The sequence below is a fragment of the Phascolarctos cinereus genome, unplaced genomic scaffold (genome assembly GCF_003287225.1).
Source record: "Phascolarctos cinereus isolate Bilbo 61053 unplaced genomic scaffold, phaCin_HiC Scaffold_4;HRSCAF=312, whole genome shotgun sequence".
NCBI lineage: Eukaryota > Metazoa > Chordata > Mammalia > Diprotodontia > Phascolarctidae > Phascolarctos > Phascolarctos cinereus.
This window is the reverse complement of record NW_027555847.1, coordinates 6346243-6363460: the sequence shown is the minus strand read 5'-3', so window position 1 is coordinate 6363460 and position 17218 is coordinate 6346243.

Here is a 17218-nt window from a genome sequence, read left to right as displayed (position 1 = left end):
ATTTTATGAATCTGGGCTCCTTAAAGAAGGCCAGATGGACCTTATATACAGAAAGAATGTGAGAGTGGCCAAGTAGTTTGGAGTGACTGAAGGAGGGGTCTAAGGAGGATGTGGATGGGAGTGGCCAGTGAGCTGAGGTGAACAGATCTCCAGGGACCTGGACCACTTGGCTAAGGGAGAATGGAGTCTAGATAGGATTAAGGGTGGGAAGTGGCCAGGGGCAATCAGGAGGTAACAGAACAGGACTGGGAGATTGAGTGTAGCCACAATGAAAGGCCAGTTGAGTAGATTACAGCCTCAAGCAAATGCCAGGGATTTGGGATCCAGGGATTTTCCTTTTTGGGGTTTAGATCTGGCAAGTGGTATAGAGCTGTCCCTACCTTGAGGGCGTCCCAAAGAGGATGCTGACTGGAGCCGAGCATAGGATGCATCCAGTGGACAATGGGGGAACATTGGTTGGTACCCACTGTTTTCTACAAACTGTGGGTGAATGGCCCGTAAGTGGAAGACACAAATCTGACAGAAAAGATTACAGGTCTGGATGTAAGAAGTAAAAGTGTAAGAGCCCCATTAAAATCATTTACATTTGACCTGCAGGATTATCTGATCTTGTTACAGTCTCAAAAGTTTAAGCAGCACTTTTGCAGGTAGAAGTTCCACCCCTGGGTTCAGTAGCTACACAAATTTATCACTGAAATTTTCATCCCAAAACCAAACTGTAGATGTTTCTGATTTAATTTCAGTCATTTGGGGGTATTGAATGACTGCACATTCAAGTCAAAATAGCAAGATCTCACACATTTGCATTGATCTTTTACTGACCACTTTCTCTGATTACAGAAATTTGCTGTGAAAGGACAAATCAGGGACAAGATTTAGGGCCTAAACATGATAGGATAAAACATCCTTAGTTCTGTTTGGATGCAGATAATTCACAGTTTTCCAACCATGCAGTATTAAATCTACCTCATAATACCCAGGTGGGTAACATTCCTTTTCAAAGGAACACAATGTGGAAACTGATTGAGGAGGATCCAATCTTAGACAGGCTAAAATTGTCCCCTCAGCTTTTCCCCATGCACGCTTCCCACCAGTATCACATGAGCAGCTTGTGGCATTTCTCTCAGAGATAATGGATTACTGATTATTTATGGATTATGATCCATCAGACAACTCAAAATGAAATCATTTATGATCCCATGAACTTTTGCCTCAAACATCAAGTTTCACTAATCACAGCTTAGGAAAATCTTTTCTAGGATTTACATCTGAAATTTAAATTTGTTCTGGTGTAAAAAACCCAATCGTTAGACATTGTTTCTATATACTTGCAAATTCTCAGCAAACCATAACCCAAACAAACTTTTTGGCAAGTTTAAACATTAAAATAATAACCAACAGTAGCCACATTGCTTTAGTGGTAACCAAATTATGAAAAGTTGCTTGACATAATTGATTCAAAAAGTTCGCCAATTTGAAACTTGAAACAAACCTATTACCAATCAAGTGACTACAATTTTGTTAAATGCATTTCCAAATTACTTTACACAGAGAATCAACATCTCATCATTCACAGTTAAAGCTACAACTCTAAAAGAGCATGCTTGCCCAAGTTCAGAGGCTAGCTTCTTTACTTTGGTCCATCCCCCTTCCTTCTCTTCCCACAGCTGCTGGGGGTTGAGGTGGGGGAGGGGAGGAGAAGGATGTGCTTAACCTGGGTGATGCTTTCAGGCAAAGGTTGCTCCAGGGTCCAAGGCCATTGCCAGTAGGGCCCATGCTGTAGCTGCTGCCCCTCCCTCCTCTTTCCTTTTGCTAGGTGGGAGAGTCTGAATTTGAAGGTGAGGGGGGAAAGGTGAAACTCTCTTCTCCTCTGAGAGGGGTTACCAAAGATACCCTCTTGATTCAAAGGAAGGGAGTGGGAGAAGGGAGGGACCAGGGTTGTAAGGAAGAGTTTCAAAACTCCTTAATGATCAATCACAAAACCTCCAAAATTTGATAAAATGTTTTTAGTTGTTCTAACTTTCCCCTGTAGGCTCCATGAAGGAGCATCCAGGGGTGTACAGGAAAAGGAGGAAGTAAGTGTCAGGGAACCAAAAAGCACCTGCAATTTTCCCAATTCCCTACTCTGAGAGAATTGACAGAATTAGGCATACACTTCTGGATAAAGCATCTGTCCTTGTCCTATATGCTGCAGAAGGCGTACCCAGGTCCATGGCCTTGAATAAACCAGGGGACCAAGAGCATGAGAGTGTCAGGCCAAGTTGGAGACAGTCTCATAACTGTCTGCTCTAAAGTACCGCCAAGTCTTCTTAAGTGCTGCAGATAAGAAACGGGGGAGGGACTTACGTACCTTCCAGTCCTGGCTGAAAAAGAGCTTGGGGTTAGGCAGTTATTGTGTATGGGCACCGAAATGTTGAGGTTTAGAGGGTTAGGGGTGCTGGGACCCCAAAATCACAACACAGGAGTCCTGCCCAAAGGAATTCGACCCAAGCCTTCTTTCAGCCAGTGACAAGGTTTATTAGAACATTGATTGGGGGTGGGTGAGATTTAAAGAATCCAATGTATTGACCAGACTGTTAAGGAATCTAAACAATTTTATCACTATTGAAAACAGGCTAGATTTTAAGAGTTTCAGCATTTGGCTAGATTTTAAGAATCTGAGTTGGGTACATGATTCAGACATAAAGGGTGACACCACAAACAAATTAGGGGAACACCGAAAATTTTATCTGTTAGGGCTATGGATTAGGGGGAAAAAATATGACCAAACAAGAGATAGAGAGCTTTATGGGATGTAAAATGGATAATTTTAATTATATTAAATTTTAAAGATTTTGCACAAACAAAACCAAATGTAGCTAAGATTACAGGGAAATCAGGAAATTGGGGAAAATTACAGCAGATTTCTCTGATAAAGGCCTCATTTTTCAAATATATATAGAGAACTGAGTCAAATTTATAAGAATATAAGTCATTCGTCAATTGATAAGTGGTCAAAGGATACAAACAGGCAGTTTGCAAAGAAAGATATCCAAGCTATCTATAGTCATATTAAAAATATTTGAATCATTATTGTTTGGAGAAATGCAAATTAGAACAACTTTGAGGTACCATGTCACATTTATAAGATTGTCTAATACGACATAAAAAGAAAATGGCAAATCTTGGAAGGGATGTGGAAATATTGGGGCACTAATGCACTGTTGGTGGAGTTGTGAACTGATCTAACCATTCTGGAGAGCAATTTGAAACTATGCCCAAAGGGCTATAAAACTATGCCTACCCTTTAACCTAATAATACCACTACCAGGTCTGTATCCCAAAGAGATAAAAGGAAAAGAACCCATAGTATGTACAAAAATATTTATAGCAGCTTTCTTTTGTGGTGGCAAAGAATTGGAAATTGAGGGGATGCCCATCCATTGGGTTATGGATGAACAAATTCTGACATATGATTGTGAAGGAATACTTTTGCACTGTAAGAACTGGTGAACAGGATAGTTTCAGAAAAATCTGGAGAGACTTATATGAATTGATGTAAAGTGAGGTGAGTAGAAATGTACATAGTAACAGCAACATTGTACAACAATGAATTGTGAATGTCATACTATTCTAAACAAAACAATGATCCAAGGCAATTCTGGAGCACTTATGATGAAGAATGCTATCCATTTCCAGATAAAGAATTAATGGAGTCTGAATGCAGATAGAAGCATACTTTTAAACATTTCTTTATTTTCTTGGGGTCTTTTTTGTTTCTATTTTCTTTTGCAATGTGGCTAATATAAAAATATGTTTTGTATGACTTGGCACGCATACTCTATCAAATTGCTTGCCTTCTTGAGGAGAGGGGGAAGGGAAGGGATGGAGGGCAAGAATTTTAAACCCAAACTTTTAAAAAAATGTTTAAAAATGTACATGTAATTGAGAAATATTTGATGAAATAAAATGTATTGGGAAAACATATTAAAAGTAACTTATTCAATCAATCAATCAGCAGATACATATTGATCACCTACTATATGCTAGGCAGTGTGCTAGGTGCTGTTGATGAAAAGACAAAAGCAAAATACTTATTTACCTTGAGAAATTTCTATTTTAACTGGCATATATGAAGGACGTACAAAATAGATGCAAGGTGAGCTGGGAGGTCAAGACCCTGGCATGGGGGAGGGGGCAGATCAGGAAAGCTTTCACATAGAAGCCATTGTTTGAGCCATGTCTTGAAAGAAGCTAGAGATGCCAAAAGGCAGTGGTTAAAAAGGGGAGTGCACAGGTCATGGGAGAGAGCTAGGAAAAAGGACCAGAGGCAGGACATAAAGCATCACATGTGAAAACAGGAAGCTCAGTTGCATGGCTGAGCTGTAGAGCACAAGGCTAGAAAGACAGGAGGGGACTTGGTTGTGAACAGCCAAGTAGAGGAATTTACTGGCCATAATAGAGAGTCATTTAAGTCTGGGGTGGGGGAGGGAGGTATGATATGCTCAGATTTGTGCTTTAGGAAAATCATTTTGGTATCGAAGTAGAGGGTAGATTGGAGTGGAGAGAGACATGAGTCAGGAAGATCAATTAGAGTTTATTGCAATAGTTAAGGGAAAAAATGATTAAGTCTTGAGTGAAGGTGTTGGCTATGTGAATGGAGAAAAGGGGACCTAAGGTATGCAAGGAGTCTGAGGGACATGTCAAGGACAAGGCTGATTTTGTGATCCTGGGAGGCAGGAAGATGACAGAAGTCTGGAAGAGGGGTGAGTTTGGGGGTAAAGAGCATGACTGGCTTTAAACAAGTGGAGTTGGAGATGTCTATGGGACTTTCAATTTGAAGTAGTCAATAGGCAGCTGTTTTCCATTTTTCGTTAAGGCAAATATGAGAACATTACTCCCAAGGCAAGACACAGATGATGAGCAATCCTGGTCTGATCTCTAAATGTAAGACTTGGTTTATGTTTTGAGGTTTACCATTGGATGAACAAAGGACCCAACACCTGCCAACCAGTCAGTCGTCTGGTCTATGGGAAGCAGCTTGTGAATCTCACATGTGAATAAGCAAACCCATTTGGTTAACGTTTTCAGTGGGAGCCAAACACTTTGTCCATTATTCCCAGCCTGACAGGTGAGTGACCAGGCTGACCATGGAGAAGGCTCTTTCTGAGCCTGAAGGAAAAACGAGGCATTAAGACACCTCTATCTCCACGCGATTGGCTAAAGCACCTCTAGTTGTCAGAGCGGGCTCGAGCCAAAGGCAGATTGTGACACACAGAGCCGTGAACTTCATTTTCTATCTAAAAGTATGATTAGAGGAAAGGATGGGGCAAGATACAAATGCACACTCCGACATTTTGACTTATTTCTGCCTCTTTGGGGAAAAAATGTTTCATGCTCTCTAAAAAGATTCCCAATACCCTTACTTATTCACAAGGAGGTAGCAAAGCAAACTCATTGGGGGTAAAATGACTTTTCATTCCCCTCTGACCTTCTCACACTATCTGTTTGTCATTATGTCTATCCATCCATCCATCCATCTCTAGCATCTGTAGCTTTATCTATACATACCTGTTTGTATCTTTGTCCATACCCTCCTCCCTGTCCCTCTATTTCTTCTTCCCTCCCCTTTCTCTCTCTCTCCTCTATCTCTGTCTCTCTCCCTCTGTCTCTCTCTCTCTCTCTCTCTCTCTCTCTCTCTCTCTCTCTCTGTCTCTCTCTGTCTCTCTCTGTCTTTCTCTGTCTCTCTCCATATTTATACTGGGAACATGACAAAGTACCCATTTAGCTTGGAGCCACTCAGAGCCCTCGGATACAGCTCCCAAACACTCCACCCATGACCACATACTCTACCAGTTGTAGTGAATCCATCAGCAAGAATGATATTTACAGCTGCCCTAGAACAGGAGAAGTAGCATTTTGGGTGTTCGTGGCAAACCAACGAAATAAGGGAAGCAGAAGAACCATTCCAAGAAGGCATAGGCAGCAAGCAGAGGAACTGCACTTAGCCTGTTTAATAAATCTTTCTCCTTTTTGCATGACTGGTGAGGTGTGGGCCAACGCTTGGGGCTCTGGACAATGTGGGCATTTTCCTGAAGAGAGCAGCTCAGCTGATGTGTTCCCAGCAGTGGATTGGCAAGATCCACTGTGTACCCACTGGCAGACAATCTTTTAACGATCCTCATGTTTCTCTAAACTATGGTTTGGCGGATCTCAGGCAGATGAGACAGAGAGAGAGAGAGAGAGAGAGAGAGAGAGAGAGAGAGAGAGAGAGCGAGAGCTGTGATCTTCAAATTTTCAAAGTGTAAGGAATGTGCACACAACTGCATGTGTGCACATGCGCACACACACACACACACACACACACACACACACACACACATACAATCTGAGGTGGGAAGAAGTGATAAGTACCCTCTTTACCCAGGTGCTGGCCAGGCCTATATCATCAGATTTACTTCCAGCTACTTCCCATAACTATCCAGAGTTCAAAGTCTCCAAGCAGTTTCCCTTCTACTTCCATTGGTTTATCTGCTTCTTAGCACATTCTTTTGAAGCCCATCTAACAGATGGTGAATGGGGTATGGACTGGTTTATGTGTTTCATCCGGGGTGCAGAGATTCCTTCACAGACTCCCTCTTGATCTGTGCAGGGGACCAGTGGAGCAGCCTGGAGACAGTTGTGCTTAGAGCCTGGAAGACCTGGATTCAAATCCCAACTCTGGAATTAATTAGCTTTTTCACTATAGGCAGGGCACTTAACCTCCCTAATTATCTGTTTGTTCATCTGCAAAATAGATAACAAGATTCTGTAGTTTTCCACCTCACAGTACTGTTGTGAGGTTCAAATGAGATAATGGTGTGAGAGGCTTTGGAAACCCAACGCCCAGCGCCTCACACCTTATACCAGGTTAAGAAGGCTCTAAAGTAGAAACAACCTAGATGTAAAAGATCACCTCCTAACAAATTAAAGAAACACAGACACCTATCAGATCTATGAACAGGAGAAAAGTTCATGATGAGACAAGGTTGACTATATATAGATATAGATACGTAGATATGTATACATATTGTAAATTGCACAAACAAATTCAATAAAGCTAATCCTAATAATACATTACTGGGGAAAGATATCATCCTGCTGATGATCTCTTTTCCAAGACAGATCAAGAACTGATTCAAATGGACATGAGTAAGAACCACCCCCCAGTTGCCACCAGGCCTAAGGCAGTGGTGTCAGACTCAATTAGCCTTCTGCAGAAAGCGTATTACTGGAGTGTGGCCACTGCCCGTGCTGAGAGTTAGGTGACAGGTGGGCACAGAAGGTGGATGAGCAGGGCTTGGCAAGCCCTCGGAGCACTTGAACACTTGGACAATGGAATGCCAAGCAAAATGTCGCTGGATCAGTTGACCAGCGAAGTCTCCATAACAGGCGCAGCATTTGGGTTCAGCCTTGAAAGGTGAGGAAGGCATGTTCCAGGCCTAAGGGCTTGCTTGTGTGAATGCATGGAGACAGGGGAAGTATACCTAAGCAAGGGGAGCTGAGCTGCTGGTGCTCTAGTTTGATAGCCAAACAGAGTACTTTAAATTGAATGGAATGGAAGGTGGAAGTCAGAGTATGTAGGACCTTAGGGTCCGAGCTGAGGAGTTGGTGTTTTATGTGAGAATCCACAGGCCATCAATGATGGCATTTCAGCTGGGGCCTAGCATGTGCTACAGGAAGAGAATGTTGGCAGTTATGGAGAAGATGAAGTAGAGATTTTACAGCTCTGGCCTCCCTCTTGCACTCCAGTGTGGTCTCACAGATGGCCCCTGGATGTCTTCTCCAGGGTATCCCATTGATATTTCATACTAAACTTGTTCAAAACACAACTATCCCACCCGCTTCAGCCCCCAACTGAAGGCTTATTCAAGCATCCCTATTGGTTTTGATTGGTGCCACCATCCTGTCAGTCACCCTGGGTGTTATCTTCAGACTTACTTTGATTCTTCTGCCTCCCTCAGTCCTGCCCACACCCACCAACCAGTGGCCAAGTCCTCTGTCTTCTAACTCCACAACATGTTGGCCATCTGTTTCATCCCTGACACATGTATGACCAAATCTTAGTTCAGGATCTCCTCCCCTCTTACCTTTGCTGCTACAATCACTTCTGTCTCGTTTTCCATCCCTCTGTTTGTCTTCTCCACAACTGCCAACATAATCTTCCTGAGACAGAAATGTGACAGACCATGATACTCCATTGCTTAGACCCATTAGCAATTCTCTATAAATAGAAAGCTCCTCAGCTTGGGATTCAAGGTTCCACTTAATCTGGCTCCCTTCTGCCTTTCCAGTTTTATTTCCTGTCATTCCCTTTCAGGCACTATTTTCTGGCCAAAATGTGTATTCCAGCTGTTCCCCAAGTTCTGCTCTATATCTCCTGCCCTAGGGCATTTACCAAGCAGTACCCCATGGCTCTGATGCATGTCTTTCTCATCTCCATGTCTTTTGAAATCCTCACTTCTTTCAAGGCTGAGCTCAGATCCCATACCTTCTGTGAAAAATTCCCTAGTTAATCAATAAGCGTTAGTTAAATGCCTATTGCATTTAAGGTCCTATGCATTAGAGTTGGTTTTTAGCATGTGCCCAAAGGAGACAAGAAACATTATGTAATGAGATACTTAGTCACCTTAGCTTGCAGCACTCATGGTAAGTATTTGCAAAAGAGCCACCATGAAAGCAAGGCCAGTTTATTAACCAGGGTCTGTTACGAAGAATAGAGTGGTCGAGAAATTCTATGAAGAGTGTAACAAGCCCCTAAATTCAACTGAAAGAGACTTGAATACTCTGAATTACTGAAGAGTAAAGTGGAGAATTGGTGAGGATGATGAGGAATGCATTCAATCCACAAACCTTTTTATTCAAAATGAATTTGGTCCTTGGCAGTCACCTGGAAAGTCATTTAGGCATTTGCTGATGATTTTTAGGCTCTTTGGGTCACCCAATTGTGGTGACTGATTTCCACTACACTTTTTCCCCAGAAATTATCCCATTTGATATCATTGGCGACCATATACTTTTCTCTCAATATCTCATTTTTGGAATTTCAAAATTATCCACTCTATTCTTGTTTCTTATTTTTCTTCTTTCTCCTACCTTTGTATTAGCTTTAATCTTTGTCCTAATGAGTTGGTAGTCTGCCTGTACACTGACAACTGATTTGGGAGTGATCGTCACCTTCCAAGAAGGAGCAATTTCCTTTCTCTCAAATCCAATCATTTTCTTGGTGTAATCTGGCACTCACCATCAAAGTCCTCCATGGTCACTACCTTTGGTTACTTGTCTCCAAGAAAGAGTTTCTGCTGTAGAAGGGCTAAGGTTTCTTTTTGGTCTGGGCCTCTGCCCTCTCTCTTTCCTCACTTCCCCCCTGTAGTTCTTGATGTCTTTCTCATCATCCTCACTTATTTCAGTCATTGAACATAAAAAATGCATTGATTTAACTCATAGGGTCTTAGCCGTTTTATCAGAGAAGTTCCTTACTTCTTCATTCTCTTTCATAAGTATTGTTGCATAAGGTGCAATGATGTTCTTGGTTTCTGTTTGCAAATATTTATTGTGACTTCAGCAATAAAAGATGGGGCTAGGGAAGAGAAGAGGCATTAATTAAACCCCTACTATGTGCCAGGCACTATGCTGAATACTTTACAAATAATATGTCATTTGATCCTCACAGCAACCCTTCATGGTAGGTGCTGTTATTATCCCCATTTTATGGGTGAAGAAACTGAGGCATCCAGAGGTTAAGTGGCTTGCCCAGAGTCAAACAGCTAGTGACTGACAGAGAGTTCACACTCAAGTTTTCCTGATGCCAGGTTAAGCACTCTAACCACTGTCCTACTTAGCTGATAGCTCCAGAAGTTATTTCTTGTTGCTTTTGTGCATATATTGAAATCTACTCCAAAGAGAAAACATGGGCCACTGTTAAATTTTGATGCACTCAACTTTGTTTTTTGTTTTTGTTTCTTTCTGGCAGGTCGGAGCCATATTGGATGGAACTCTAGACTTGATGTTTGGAAGACCCGAATGCAAATCCTGCCTCAGACAGATACTAGCTGTGTTACTGGGCAGGTCACTTCATCTCTCCTCAACCTCAGTTTCTTCATCTGTGAACAATAATAGTGACTATCTCACAAGACTGATGTGAGAATTGAAGGAGAGACTATATGTAAAGTATTTTGCAAACGCAAAAGTACTATGTAAATGCTAACTGCTATTGATGTTGCTTCTTTCTCGATGTACATGTAAGTTCCTTGAGGTGGTGGTTATATTGTCTGTGCCTCAGTATCCCCAGAACCGAACACAGTGCCTGGAACATAGTCAGCACTTAATAAATGTTTCTCGAATGATTCATTGGTAGCCACTTGGCAACATTTAGATCCCAAGAGAGGCTCCCACATCTGGGGGTTGCACAATATTGTGACAAATCCCACGGATGGGCAAGAACTCAGTGCTCTGACAAGGAAGGGTTCCACATTTTTTCCTGACTACCGGAAGAAACTTCCAGGAAGTGCTTTCCCAGATTAACAGAGCTGAGTCTCAGATCTCCTAGAGAGAACGGTACCTGCACTTTATAGGGAAGTGCTTCTAAGAAGCCGGTTCCCAATTCTTTTTGTATCTCCTTCCATCTAAGAGACCCAGAGGACTTTGGTCTGAAAAGACAAACACGTCTTTCCAAAGTGTTTGATTCCAGAATCTCACTTGTACACAATATGGCTAAAATGTCTACACTAAAAACCATTACAAAGCAGGCAGCTGTATAATGAAGCTATTTCTGTGTCCCAGCAGATGGCCGCAGTGACAGAGGCTCATTGATCCCGTTACAATGAACTCTTCACAAACAATCCCATCCACCAGGGACTTTTTTGGTCCCTGTCATTCACCATAGGAACTTGATTACATGCTGTTGAACTTGCAGGAAGGGAAAGGAGGACAGCTGAGCTCTAATCCAGTTTCTTACAGGGTCTTACTCCTGCCCTAAGCCACAATTTAGCCTTCAGCCTGTCTGCCCCCTCCCTGTCTCAAATATCTGACCACCTAAGCAAATCTATCCCTGAGACATCACAAAGATACCATCAACCTTCCAAAGAGTCAAGAGGGGAGAATTCGGCAATTCAACTGGACACATAGTTTTCTAAGTACTTTAGACATAAATGAAATACTCCCCTCAAAAAGGGGGAAGGCAGAGGTACATTGTGCTTTGAGTGTGGTCAGTGAATCATGCACACACCTTTTCACCTCCTAATTCCCCACTGAGTGGGCATAAGCTCTTGGGTCTGCTGGAAAGAATGATAGTTGACACTAATGCAGTGCTTTCAGGTTTGCATATATACATATACATATAGATGTACATATGCATACATACATATATACATATACATACACACACATACATATACATGTGTGTATATGTATATGTGTGTGTGTATATATGTGTATCTCTATATATGTATGTATGTATATATGTATGTATGTATGTATATACACATATTCCCACATTTGATCCGCACAATAACCCTCTGAGTGAGGTCCTATTCTATTCTGATTTTGCAGATAAAGAAACTAAGGTGAGGGTGAAATAATTGATTTCCCCAGGGCCAAACACCTAAGTACCTGAAGCAAAGTCTTTTTGACTTTAACATGCTCTCAATTACAGCACCTTGTTACCTGAAATCAAATTTCTAATATTCTAAGAATTTCATCATATTACAACAGTAATTCATATGTCATATTGAATTGTCAACAAAGGCAGTTTTAGTTGAAATGTTAATATAGGTCAATACGTCCAATAGATACTGATGGTAAAAACCAAGCCCATAGCCTTTTTTCTTATTATTAATTAACCCATATAAATTAGGTGTTTAATAAATGCAGGGAAGCTCCTGTTGGAATTAGGGATTGGAATGACTCATCTAAGCATGGGTCGAAGACCTAGGGGTCAAGCAAGCACCATTTTGTGGGAGAAAGGAGAGAAATTCTTTAAAAAATTTAGGGAAGTTTAACATAAATAATCCTTGGCTAGGAGCCAAGGAATGATTCCCCCCCACTGAGGTGAAAGGACTGCTTGCTGTAGCATGAAGCCACTCGAGTTGGCCATCAGAATGGCCAACAGGAGCACCAGGGAACTGTGGCTCTTGCTTCTAGCAAGTATGGAGGACAAGGAAGGATTTTGTGCCAACCTTGGGAGGAGCCCTGCCTGACTCCACCACTGCGAAGTGACTCCTATGTATCCAACAATGAAGGTTGCTCACCATCCTATAGTAGAGGAGAAAAGTCTGGACAAATGCTACTCTCCTTGTGTCCTAGAAAATCAACTATTCCTCGAAAGAATGACAGCTGAATGTCAAAGAGGAAACAGAGAAGAAAAAGAGGCTGAAGTGATTAGGGGCCCTTCACCTGGTTCCAAGGTAGCATGGTGGAGAGAGGGAAGGGGAGAAGGAGCATTTAGCCTTCAGACCTAAGTGAAACCTAAGGCATTTTTCCGGGTGAGGTAATCACTGCTTCCCATAAGGAGGAATCTCTATCTGTCTTCTAAGGAAAGCACATTTGGAGCCACAGAGATATTGAGAGGGGAGCCATTCAGAAATAGTCAGAGGACAAAGAGATGAGCAGCAGAAGGTGGGGGGGATTCCCTGCCCTTTGCAGATGTGATGTGAGCTTTCCCTGTCTGTGCCCCCCTCTCAGTGAACATGTCCAGAACAGATGCAGTCATTGCTACTCACTGCTGCTGATTCATGTGCATGTCTCTATTACTGCCAAAAGGAAAGGTGCCTAGGAAGCACTGTGAGGGCTCAGGAAGTCTTGGGTTAGCAACTCAAGATTTTAGGGGCAAAAGTGGCGTTTTTATTATCTATTTATCTGGTATCTTTTCTTTTTTTAACTGAATCTCCTCATCTTGCCCAGGTAGGAAGTACAAGGGTTACTCAGAGGCCCAAACTCAGTACTAATCAACAGGGGAGCTTCGATTGGTTCTGCTTCCACCGAGGCTGATTTGTCCCTTCTCTGGCAGTCTGCTCCCCTCCCCACCTCACCTCTTCTCGTGTTTGGAGGCTCATCGTATTTATGTTGACCTTATAAAGCAACTGCTTCGAATGTGAGGCGGGTGAGGTGGTAAAGGGGGTAGTGCCACACTGGATTGGTTAGGGGAGGGGTGGTTGTTTATAGATTGTTCTTTCTAAACATTCTCGGTAAATGTTCTTTTGTAAAAGCTAACTGGTTATCAACTGTATGGAGGAGATGCCTGCTGAAATTGAAAGAGGGTTGCTAATCAAGTTGGGTCATCCTCTGACACTGAGGAAATATTACCTGAAGCTGATTTTTTTTTCTATCAGGGAGAACCACCAAAAAGGAGGGCTGGAGCTGACAGCATTATAAAGGTCATCCGTTGTCCCTAGAGGCTCACCCCTAGAACTCTGGAGGACAGATGCAGGTACCCTCTGGGGAACAAACTTGGAAGTGCTGGGAGCTGGGCTAAGGAGTCCATGGCTGCTTAGGGCTACATGTATTACTGGAGATAAGTACTTACATCTCTGGGTCTCCATTTCCTACCCTGTAAAGTTAAGGGGGTGGACCACCTTCCAGGTCCCTTGTACAACATCTGTCAACATGTGGCTTGAAATGCAATAGGGAAAGTCAGTCCAAGAGGAATGGGGAATTCTCAAGAATTAGATTCTGGAGGCAAGCAAATTAGAGAGCAGAACAGAAGCTGGCTAAAGAGACTGCTGTGGGGACAGAGAGAGTCTCTGAACCAGCTTAGAATTGAAAAGTCATGCATCTTTTTTTCCTCTTACTATAATCACTGAAGTCTTAATACAACATCAAATTTCAGCTTTTAAAGGTGGAATCTTTGCTCCATTCATGTTTTTAATGTGAGTAATTCCAATGTTTCTACACTCTGTTGGCAATTACTTAAGGTACCTATTATTTTTATCATGTCAAGAAAATAAAAACTCTATGCTATGGGTTCTTCCCATTATTTTTGTTGTGGACCCTGTGGGCAGCCTGGGGAAACCCATGGGCAGATTCTCAGATGAATGCTTCTTAAAGTCTTAAAATCTGATATATAGAAAATAAAAAGAAATGAAATACAGTTCTAAAATACAGTTCTAAAATTTTTAAAATAAAAGTTAAAAGGTCCCAGGTTAAGAATTCTTGCTCTATATCTATTCCTTTAAAAGCTTTTTTTAAAATTATAAATGAATTAAATTTTGATCAAAGTCTTTTCCTTCATCTATTGATATAACAGGGTTTTTTTTTTTAGATTTTGGTTTATATATTTTATTAAATTAAGTTAATAGTCTTGCTGATATGGAGCCAGCCTTACATGCCTGTCTTAAAAATATAATAAAGAAATGAGTAGTTGAAGTATGGAATAAATGTTTTTCATTCATTCATTCATGGAATATTATGTTGCAATTATGAAGGACAAGTATAAAAGACCAGCCCCTAAAAATCTAGGAAATTTTTGTGAAATAATAAATGATGAAATAATCATTTTTATTATTTATAATTATATATTTATTAATGAAATAAATAATAATAAAATAAATGTAAGTAATGAAATAAATGTAAAATGAAAAAAGCAGAAAAAGAACAATGGACATACTCATTATGACATAGAAAAGGAATAAAAAGGAATGAATGAATGAATGACTTCTGATGGAGACTTAGGGACAGGGACTGAGATCTCTTCCAGCTCTGAGATTCTGTGATTTTTAAGTCTGTAAAGTTACAGAGAGACAGATTTAGACTGTTAGAACTGCCCCAGAGTAGGATGGGATGCTTCAGAGGTCAGTACTTGCTTTCTTCATTACTGGAGGTCTCCCTGTAGAGCCTGGAAGTCCACTTACTTGGGAAGATTATTGTAGGGGGTGGGGGGACTTCCTGTCCAGTTATGGTTCTTACGAGACTCCTTCTGAGGTCCTAAGCTGCTCTCAGATTCTGTATTTCTATGAAATAAGTGACCAAAAAAACCAGCATTAGTAGCTGCATTCTTCCCCATATAATATGAAATGTGACATGACAACCTAGTCAATCTAATCCAGGAATCAAATCTAGTCCAACAAGCATTTATTAAGTACCTACTATATACAAGACACTATGCTAGTCACTAGTGATGAAAAGACAAAATGAAACCTGCCTGTGTCTTCACAGAGCTTCTACTCATCTGGGAGGAGTCTGTAGGCAAATGGATAACTGTGTCCGTGATCATTTGAGCAGCAGGTATATAACATCGACCACGAAAGGAGTCAGGTATGGCTTACTGTAGGAGATATAATTAGGAGGGAGGTACTGTCTAGGTCTTGTTAGCCCACAGGTATGTGGGCTTTACCTTTACTAATATTGGAGGGATAAGGTAGGGCTTACCTGGGATGCCAGGTTTGGAAGTGGAGATCCAAGAAATCTGAAGAAAGCAGTGTGGAGCAAAGAGACCCAGACTCAGGGGTCCAGTCAGGCTATGGGGGTTGTTGTCCTCATGATGAAGGAAGAAGAACCAATTATTCTCCCATGGAGGGATTTGGCTAAACCAACTGGGTTAGAATCAGCTTCAGGGAAACAGTCAGAGGAAGAGAATTCCTTTAGTTTGAGGCTACATCATTCCTTTGTCATTGCATCTCTTTGCCAGAGATAAGGCCTAGTAGGGAAGACATTACACCCTGTTGGAGAGTCATCTGTTTTTCACTGAAGAGGTCCAACCCTATTTACATTGAAAAAATGCTTCCAAATCCAGTCACAAGACCTAATGCTGCCCACTTAGCCAAGAGCTTGCTGGCTAAGTTACTACCAATGATAAAAATTTATCTTTACATAGTGCTTTAAGATTCGTAGTACATTTCCTCAACATCATCATTCGCACTTTTCAGTTGAGGAAACTGAGACCTAAGTCACAGTGTCCGAGCTAGGATTGCAACTCACCTCTCTTTCCTCCAAATCCAGCCCCCTTTTCACTATGAACTGCTTCCCAAATATTTTCCATAGATAGACACCTGGCTAAGTTTAGAAAAGGTCACTGCTAGGAGGTAGCCACTGGGTGATGATTTTCTTTGGCCGCAACCATCTGCAGAAATCTCCATTAAGGCCTTGGCTGCTTCTATAATATCACCCAGAACCACTAAGCTGGCTGGTACATCCCAGGCACTCCCACTTAGTCTTCTGAATTCTGAATGTGCCCTGGCATGAAATGCCCCCAATGCCTTAGTTCATTTCTTTAAAACCACAACTGACCTTTCTCCTTTAAAATAAAAAAAAAAAAAGAAGAGAAAAGGCTTGAGGAGCTTCCTGGACATCAAAGAGGGCTGAGAAAAAAAAAAAAAACAAGACTTTGGTGAGTTCATGGCAAATGAGAAAAATGATATGGATTTAATTTTCATTAAAATGCTCATGAGCTCAGGCTTAAAAGCCAACAATGCGTGGTTTTGAATGAATCTTGGGTGGCTGATTCAGCAGGCCAGTGGAGGGAGGGAGGCAGGGGAATGTGTTTGCTGTAGGCTGGTCCCCAGGATGTCCCCCTCTGACAAACTGTCTTGCCGCACAGCCTCTCTTTAACTGCCTGCTTTCTTTCCAGGATCACTAGTTTGGTAATTGGCCCGCACTCTCAAGCTCACTTTGCTATTTTTCTAAGGTCCTTTCAATTTGACAACAGAGGACTTTGCTTTCCCATTCTCTGGGTCCCTCTGCCTCCCACTGCCCCCCCCCTGGGAGATTAAGGCTTTGGAAGTCTCCCCCTCCCCCTTTTCCTCTCCTTTCCACATAGCTCAACTCTAACTTGGTGGTGAAAGGATCCAGGAGCCGCTTGTTAGAAAGGAATTTCCCGTCTGCTTCCATTCCCCCAGCCACAGCCAACTGCTTTGGGGTTTGACAACACGCTTCACAGGAAGCCTGGTTACCATTTAACTTACTGGGATTCATCACTTAAGGCCAGGGTAATAGGACCAACTGCTCATGCCAAGGCCTCTTGGGACACTTAGGTGACCTTGGGGTCTTGACATCTTTGAGTACAAATCAATCCATCAATCAGTCAGTCAATTCATCCATCCATTAGCAAGCTTGCACTAAGCCCCTGCTATGCTACAGACACTGTGCTAGGTACAAGTCACACAAAACCGAGAGGAATGCCCTCACCTCGAAGGCCTTAAATTCCCACATGAAGAGTCCTTGTATACGTATGTGCAGCACACGCACACCATGAGGCCATGTCAACTTG